Raw genomic sequence first — 9,305 nt, 5'->3', positions numbered from 1 at the left:
GGAGGAGGAGGAACCACATGTTGAAGAAGAAGAACCTCTCAGTTAATGCAGAAACAGAATTTCACAAAATCCAGCATCCATTCCTGATTTAAATGCTTCAAAGGGGGCACCTGGGTGGCTCAGTGTGTTAACCCTCTGTCTTTGGCTCAGGTCATGATCTCAGGGTCCTGGGATCAAGCCCCCAGTCAGGCTCTCTGCTCAGTGGGGAGGCTGCTTCCCCTTATCTCTCTGCCAACTTGTGATCTCTCTGTCAAATACATAAATAAAATATTTTTAAATGCTTCAAAGTATAGGCATAGAGGGAACATTCCTCAACTTCGTAAAATCTATCTATGAAAAATCCACAGCAAATATCATCCTCAATGGAGAAAATCTGACGGCCTTCCCGTTGAGATCAGGAACACAACAAGGATGCCCACTCTCACCACTCTTGTTCAACATAGTATTAGAAGTCCTAGCAACAGCAATCAGGCAACAAAGAGAAATAAAAGGTATTCAAATTGGCAATAAAGAACTCAAACTCTCTCTTTGCAGATGACATGATACTTTATATGGAAAACCCAAAAGGCTCCACCCCCAAACTACTAGAACACACACATAAATTCAGTAATGTGGCAGGATACAAAGTCAATGTACAGAAATCAGTTGCTTTCTTTTTTTTAAGATTTTTATTTATGTATTTGTCAGAGAGAGTGAGCACAGGCAGACAGAGTGGCAGGCAGAGGCAGAGGGAGAAGCAGACTCCCTGCTGAGCAAGGAGCCCAATGTGGGACTTGATCCCAGGACGCTGGGATCATGACCTGAGCCAAAGGCAGCTGCTTAACCCATTGAGCCACCCAGGTGTCCCAGAAATCAGTTGTTTTCTTATACACCAACACTGAAAATACAGAAAGGGAAATTATAGAATTGATTCCATTTACTATAGCACCAAGATCCATAAGATACCTGGGAATAAACCTAACCAAAGAGGTAAAGGATCTGTACTCAAGGAACTACAGAAAACTCATAAAAGAAGTTGAAGAAGACACAAATTGAAGAAGACACAAAAAGATGGAGGACCATTCCATGTTCATGGATAGGAAGAATAAACATTGTTAAAATGTCTATACTGCCAAGAGCAATCTATACTTTCAATGGTATTCTGATCAAAATTCCACCAGCATTTTTCAAAGAGCTGGAGCAAACAATCCTAAATTTGTGTGGAATCAGAAGAGACCCCGAATTGCTAAGGAAATGTTAAAAAAGAAAAACAAAACTGGGGGCACCACGTTGCCTGATTTCAAGCTTTACTACAAAGCTGTGATCACCAAGACAGCATGGTACTGGCATAAAAACAGACACATAGATCAATGGAACAGAACAGAGAGCCCAGATATGGACCCTTAACACTATGGTCAAATAATCTTCAACAAAGCAGGAAAATATATATAGTGGAAAAAAGACAGTCTCGTCAATAAATGGTGCTGGGAAAACTGGACAGCTATGTGTAGAAGAATGAAATTCAACCATTCTCTTACACCATACACAAAGATAAACTCGAAATGGATAAAGGACCTCAACTTGAGGCAGGATGCCATCAGAATCATAGAGGAGAACATAGGCAGTAATCTCTTTGATATCAGCCACAGAAACTTCTTTCAAGATATGTCTCCAAAGGCAAAGGAAACAAAAGCGAAAATGAACTTTTGGGACCTCATCAAGATCAAAACCTTCTGCACAGCAAAGAAAACAGTCAACAAAACAAAGAGGCAACCCACAGAATGGGAGAAGATATTCACAAATGACAATACAGACAAAAGGCTGATATCCAGGATCTATAAAGAACTTCTCAAACTCAACACAAAACAGATAATCATGTCAAAAAATGGGCAGAAGACATGAACAGACACTTCTCCAATGAAGACATACAAATGGCTAACAGACACATGAAAAAATGTTCATCATCACTAGCCATCAGGGAGATTCAAATCAAAACCACATTGAGGTACCACCTTAAACCAGTTAGAATGGCCAAAATTAGCAAGACAGGAAACAACATGTGTTGGAGGGGATGTGGAGAAAGGGGAACCCTCCTACACTCTCAGTGGGAATGCAAGTTGGTGCAGCCAATTTGGAAAACAGTGTGGAGATTCGTTAAGAAATTAAAAGTAGAGCTTCCCTATGACCCTGCAATTGTACTACTGGGTATTTACCCCAAAGATACAGATGGAGTGAAAAGAAGGTCCATCTGTACCCCAATGTTCATAGTAGCAATGACCATAGTCACCAAACTGTGGAAAGAACCAAGATGCCCTTCAATGGACAAATGGATAAGGAAGATGTGGTCCATATACACTATGGAGTATTATGCCTCCATCAGAAAGGATGAATACCCAACTTTTGTAGCAACATGGACGGGACTGGACGAGATTATGCTGAGTGAAATAAGTCAAGCAGAGAGAGTCAATTATCATCTGGTTTCACTTATTTGTGGAGCATAAGAAATAACACGAACATGGGGAGATGGAGAGAAGGGAGTTGAGGGAAATCAGAGGGGGAGATGAACCATGAGAGACTGTGGACTCTGAGAAACAATCTGAGGGTTCTGGAGGGGTGGGGGTGGGAGGGTGGGGGAGTCTGGTGGTGGGTATTATGGAGGCATGTAATACGTGGAGCACTGGGTGTGGTACATAAACAATAAATTCTGGTACACTGAAAAGAAATTTAAAAAATAAAAATAAAAGTATCTCTGATAATATAGATGCAAAAATCCTCAAAAAATATTACCAAACCAAATTCAACAATACATTAAGGGGGGCCTGGGTGGCTCAGTCAGTTAAGCTTTCAACTCTTGATTTCAGCTCAGGTCATGATCTCAGGGTTGTGAAATCGAGCCACATGTTGGGCTCTGTGTTATGGAATTGCCTTCAGATTCTCTGTCTCTCTTTGCCCCTCCCCACACTACTCTTTCTCTCTCAAAATCTTTTTTTCTAAAAACAACCAATACATTGAAAGGGTTGTACACTGTGATCAAGTGAAATTTATTTCAGGAATGCAAGGATGACTTAATATCTAAAAAACAACCATATGATATACTGCATCAACAAAATGAAAAATAAAAATCATAGGATGGCATCAATAAATACCAAAAACATGCTTGACAGAATCCAACATACACTGAAATTATAAAACAATTAAAAACTCTTGAAGAGGAAGATGGAGGAAAATTAGGAGACCCACGTTTCATCTGGTCCCTTGAATTCAGCTAGCTACCAAATAATTCTGAACACCTGAGAATTCAGGTGAGCTCCAAAGGGGTAAATGCTGTAATTCTACAAATTGAAAAGCAAACACTTTTGCAAGGTAGGAAGTGCAGAGAAGTGAACCTGAGGTGGTATATTGGAAGGTTAAGCATGGGGGAGGGAGCGTGTGTAAGCTGGGGACCAGAAAATGACATAGCAGCTGAGGGCAAAATCAGAACTTTCAGAAGTCTGCTCAGGTGAGGGACGTCCCTGAATGAAAGGCGCTCAGATGGTGAAGCGGAGTGGAATCCTAGGTGGGAGAGCCTGGTCTCGGATCCCCAGCATCACAGAAAGAACAGGGGATGCCTGAGTACAGCAGAGTTCCCAAGCTTCAGCGTTGGGAGGCCACCCACAATCAGCAAGCCTAGGAGTGGGCTTTCAGCTCTGTGTTGCCATACACTGTGAACCACGGCATATTTGGGCCGCTGTTCTCCAAGCAGAGGCCCAGCAAGAACCCTGGAAAGAACCCCCATTTTTCTCAGAGAGGTACAGTGCAGGTGTGTGTCACAGGAGTTTGCAGGGTTTGGAAATTCCAAATGGGGCCGCCTGCCTGAAATGAGCATGCCTGGTCAAGGGCTGGGTGAGCATAGAGTTTGGACAGAGATGAGGGAGACAAGAATGGATGTTTTGTGAGGCTGCACTGAAGGGTGGGGCATCCCAGACCTGGAGATCAGGGTGCAGCCATTTCCATCCTCTAAAGCAGTTCGGAAAGCCTTCAGGGAACAAAAGCCACGCAGAGCAATCTGGAGTCACTTACATTGAGCCTGGCCCCTTGGCAAGGGGGGTGCAATTCTGCCTGGGGTAAAGAAACCTGAGAATCAGCACAATGGGCCCCTCCCGCAGAGGATCAGCAAGAACATCTACAATACCAAGTTTACAGATCACACAGAACTGCCAAAACCCCAGCACTAAGGGAAAACAGTATCTATAACTTGGGGCTTTAGCCTCATGATTCCTCAGTCTTCCAGTTTAAATCGTTTTGGGGTTTGTTTGGAGTTTTTTGGTTTGTTTTTGTTTGGTTTTTTTTTTTTTGTTTTCAACTAGTTTATCTACTCTATACCCTGAGCTAGCAGGAGACACTCTGGTCTCCCTCCCAGAGCCTACCCAGAATCTGGAGTCTGGGTGCCCTAGGGACCAGCACACAACAGGGTCTCTGCTGACCAGGGACCCAGAGCCCCCCAGGTGAGTCCACTCTGCCCTCTCCCAGCTCCTGCCCCGCACCACCTCTCCTCACTGTGGGGCTCCAGGACCCGAAACCATAGGGCTTGTTCAGCTCCAGCTTGTAATGAGTTTGCACCCTCCACCCCAAGCAGCAGAATTTCCTGGGGCTGGCGGGAGGACTGGCTGCAGACACGGATGGGATTGGGGGAGACGTGGGGACTCGTGGAGAGTGAAGGAGGGGGCAGGGGCCGAGTCCTGGGGCCACTGCTCATGTCTAAAATGGCTGACGTCCATGAGTGCCCACGGTGTCCCTCATTATGGTAACAACACCCTCACACTCGAGCAACATGGTGGTGGGTCCCTCCTCCCTGGCTTCTTTGCCACACCTCTGACTCCAGCCAGGGCTGCATCCAGGGACAGGCTGGATCTCTGTCCCTGAGTCCTATCAGGAGACAAGGCAGGAAGAGGACAGAAGAAGGGGAAGCGGCAGACTGATCTCCCTGTTCTGAGTCAGTCTTCACTGATGCCTCCAGGTCCTCTGGCCCAGCACTGCACTTAGCTGGACCCTGGGAGGGAGTCTGCATTCCAGGCCAGCTGGGTGGGGGGTATTCATTTCTGTCCCTAAATGTGCAGTCCATCTGGCCTTGCACCCTGAGGCTTGCTGCCCAAGGTGGGCATGGCTCCGGGGCTCAGCAGACTTTGGGGCCACAGAGCACTTGGTGGTGGTGAGGGAACATGGGAGCTGGTCAGGTGCGGAATCATGGGTCTCGTGCACATCTGCCTCAGGGTTGTGTCACGGCACAGGTGCTGTGTGAAGGTCTCCTGTGCACACCTGACCCTCTCAGGAGGGAGGCCTGTGTGCCTGATGCACCTGCCCTCCACCTACACGTGGCAGAGTGGCCAAGTTCATGCATTTGCATGTCCAAACCTCAAGGATGGTTGGGAACCTGGGGTCAAAAGAGGAAGGAACTGGCCCAGGACAAATGAGGGGTATAGAGTCCAAGGAGCAGGACTGCTCTGCAGTCCTAGACCAGCCCCAACCCTCCCATGAGTTTGCTTTGGGGGTGAGAGCCCCTCAGATCCTCGGGAATAGCCACCTTGGGCATCCCCAGGCATGTACGGGTATGCACACTGTACACACACGCACACATACATACACACACAAGTCTGACTTCCCAGCTGGGGCTCAGAAGGGGAGGACACCCTGGGAGTGAGGTGGGTGACAAGGGGGAAAGAAGAGGTGGGAGACAGCTGGGCCATGAAGCAGGGGCATCAGGACTCCTGGCAAGAACCCAGATCCATGGCATGGGGAGGGGAGAAATGCCAGGCTGATGGTCAGGAGGTCTCCAAGGGGTCCAGAGGGGTTGTCAGGGCACTGGGGGATGACAGGTTCTGGGGTCTAGTGTCCATCACCACCCCAGACTACCGGAAGCAGGATGAGATTACCCCCCACCCCAAGTCCAGATGGGGCTACAGCACAAAAGGCCTCAGCTTACTCCTCTGCCAACTGGGCTGCAGAGACAGGGTGTCCCTAGGGTCCCACAGGCTTGTAGAAGAGCCTGTTGACCTTGCATCTTTATCCCTGACCCACTGTGCTCCCCTGGGGAAATGCTTTGTATTCCGTCAAGGTCCTTCTGAGCAGAGGACAGCCTGGGGACTTGGGGGGCTGAGGACCTGGGTTTGCAGAACATGGCAGAGCACTGGACCACTGGTCTGGGGGCCAAGGTCAGGAGCCCCCTTGTTGCAGCCTCAGGGTCCCTGTCTGGAAGAGGTTCCAGAGTCAGTGCTATGGTCAGTGTGAGGAGGCCTCAGTAAGAAACTGAACACCAGGACAGGAGAGGGAAACAGGGACAAGGGAGGCTCCTGAGGTCTCTCACATCACCCCTGGGAGCCCACAGATCCTGCTCCTGGGGGACATAGACAGAGAAGGAAACAGAGATTGAACACAGAAGACAAGGAACAAGGAGAAGTCACAGACTTTCCTCAATCAGGTTGGAAATGACACTCCATCATTTCACCCCATCCTATAGAGCACAGTCACACAAGCCATCCACCCTGGGGAGAGGATTCCACAGGGATGTGTGGCCAGGATGCAGAAATGCCTGCGAACTGCTGTGGGGACTACCCAGCATGTGGGCGCAGACAAGGCCATGGGACCTGAGCCTAAACCTAAAGGGAACCCCTGGAAGTCTCCATTACCAGGAACAAGATCTGAATCCGTTCATTGCAACCTGCCCATGGGGGATGGGAGATGGGCAGGAGGAGGGTGGTTTTGCCTGGACCCCAGAGCAGATCCAGGCCCCTTGGCATGTTCCATGCCAAGACCAGCCCTTGGCTCACCCTTGCATTGCCAAGTGTGTGCACCAGCCTCCTGTGATAGCAGGTATGGAATGTATGTACAGGTGCCCCCCGGTGGCATCCCTAGAAATAGAAGCCAGAACACTCCCAATGTGCAGACAGGAAGACTGGGGAAGCCCTGAGAGGCACACAGTCTGTCCGGAGTCACAGCCCTGGACACAAGGAGGAGCCTGGTCTGAACCCAGCTCTGTCCCCACAGCAGGGACACCGGCTGTACCCTGGCCTCATGGGGGCTGTGGGTGGGCTATGTGGGTGTCACTGTATGGATGAAGCATGGGTTGGAGGGTGAGCAGTGAGCACCTGGGGGAAGGGGGCCCTTGGAGAGATTCTTGTGTGAGAAGGAAGTTGGATAAGCAGGCCCCAGGCAGTGGTGACCTCACTTCCCTGACGACAGAGCCCAACAGAATTTGGAACCCAGGTAACCAGGCACCCACATTCCAGAGACAGCTGCTGTCCTCGTCCATTTTGTTGGAGATCCTTGAATGAAGAACATGTTTGCATGCTGTATCCCAAAGTTCGAAGGCTGCAGGCAGAGGACAGTGCACCCTGCAAACACTTTCCCTCACTGGGGATGCCACATCAGGGATCCCCAATGCCTCTAGCCATTTAGCCAGAAGGACCGAAAGGTGACACTGGGAAGCCCAGAGCCAGCCACCCAGCCCCACACACTCTGATCCCACCTGTGCAGCCCCAAGTCCCCTCCCCATGGGCGTGTGCATGTGTGCACTTGTGTGGGCCTGTGTGTGTCAAGAGGGCTCATGTGGTTGGAGATGTCCCAAGCAAGAGCAGGTTGATGAGGGGTCAGATGCCCAGTGGACAGGTCATGTACAAGGTCAAGGCTAGCTGGGTGGGACTGGGTGTGGGGGTTCGAGCTTCTGCCCAGGGTTTATCCCCAGAGCCCTGCAGGATGGGTCACTGTCCCAGGTGCAGGGCTGTGCACACACAGGTCTGTGTCTGGTCTGGGAACAGCAGGGCAACTGGAGGGTGAGAAGGCTGGGCCTGGGTGCCTGTGGGTGTGTGGGGTTAGCAATTGCACTACTGGGAATTTACCCCAAAGATACAGATGCACGTGCACCCCAATGCTCACAGCAGCAATGTCTACAATAGCCAAACTGTGGGAAAAGCCGAGATGCCCATCAACAGACAAGTGGATAAAGAAGATGAGGTCCATATACACAATGGAATACTACTCAGCCGTCAGAAAGGATGACTATTACCGTACATTGCTGTGGATGGAACTGGAGGGAATTAAGCTAAGTGCAATAAGTCAAGCAGAGAAAGACAATTATCATACGGTGTCCCTCCTACGAGGAACATAAGGAATAGCACGGAGGACCACAGAGGAAGGAAGGGGGAACTGAAGGGGAAGAAATCAGAGAGGGAGACAAACCATGAGAGACTCTGGACTCCGGGAAACAAACTGAGGGTCGCAGAAGGAAGGGGTGAGGAGATGCGGTGACTGGGTGATGGGCATTAAGGAGGGCACGTGTGGGATGAGCACCGGGTGTTCTGTGCAACTAATGAATCCCTGAGCACTACATCTGAAACTAATGATGTGGTATTGCTTGGCTAACTGAATTTAAATTTTTTAAAAACTGAAAAAAGGGTGGGGAGTGACAACACCAATTGCACCGGCCAAGTTGTTTCTGCGCGCGTCTGTGGAGCCAACCACGAGCACCAGAATACCGTCACCACCAGAGTCAACAACGGTTGTCTGGGGGCCGGGAGGAGGTTCTGACCAGGGCAATGTGCTCCTGGGCACTTAATCTCTGTGCTCTGTTTCGTGATCTGGATGATGGCTTTGTAATTACCATTTTATATTTCCACATACACAAAATAATTTGTAATACGTAAAGTGTAAAGTTCTTTACTTTTAAAAAAAGGCGTTCTTCCCAACAAACTAGCAGAAGTGGCATGTTTCCACCAGGAAAATCCTAATGCGGGGCCGCATCAAGCCCCAGGCCGGAGGCAGAACCCCCTCCCTGAGGGACGCAGAGCAGCGACCCCCAGGAGGAAGCCCCCACGCGCTGACCCCGGGCTCAGGACTCAGAGAGCGCAGCCAGGGGCCGAGCTTCTCGTCACTCCGCACACCACACTGCTGCCCTGGCCGCTGGCGCACGGCTCAGCGCTGTGCACCCCTGGAAGAGAAAGAAGGGCTGCTCCGGTCCACACCCCTTCTGCTGGGGGGCGAGCGGAGCAGTGCGGGCCGGTCAGGGCGCGTGGGCAGACGTGCCAGCCCCGCTCCCAGCTCCCCGAGCGGTTTGTTTCCCACGCAGCACCTGCAGGGACGCCGACTTCACGCGCCATACACCTGCCTCACTGGAAACACGAACCTCAGGGCCCGGCCGCACCCTCACGAGTGGCCAACGTTCCCACGGTGATTGCAGAAACCCCCATCCCCGGAACCACAGACACGTGGCCGTCTGGGTCTGGCTTCTCGCCCGGGCACCATGTTTTCACCGTCACCCACCCGCAGGCCAGTGTCCCACCTTCACTCCCGTGTCC

The sequence above is a fragment of the Mustela erminea genome, chromosome 21 (genome assembly GCF_009829155.1).
Source record: "Mustela erminea isolate mMusErm1 chromosome 21, mMusErm1.Pri, whole genome shotgun sequence".
Lineage (NCBI taxonomy): Eukaryota > Metazoa > Chordata > Mammalia > Carnivora > Mustelidae > Mustela > Mustela erminea.
Note: the sequence above shows the minus strand (reverse complement) of the source record.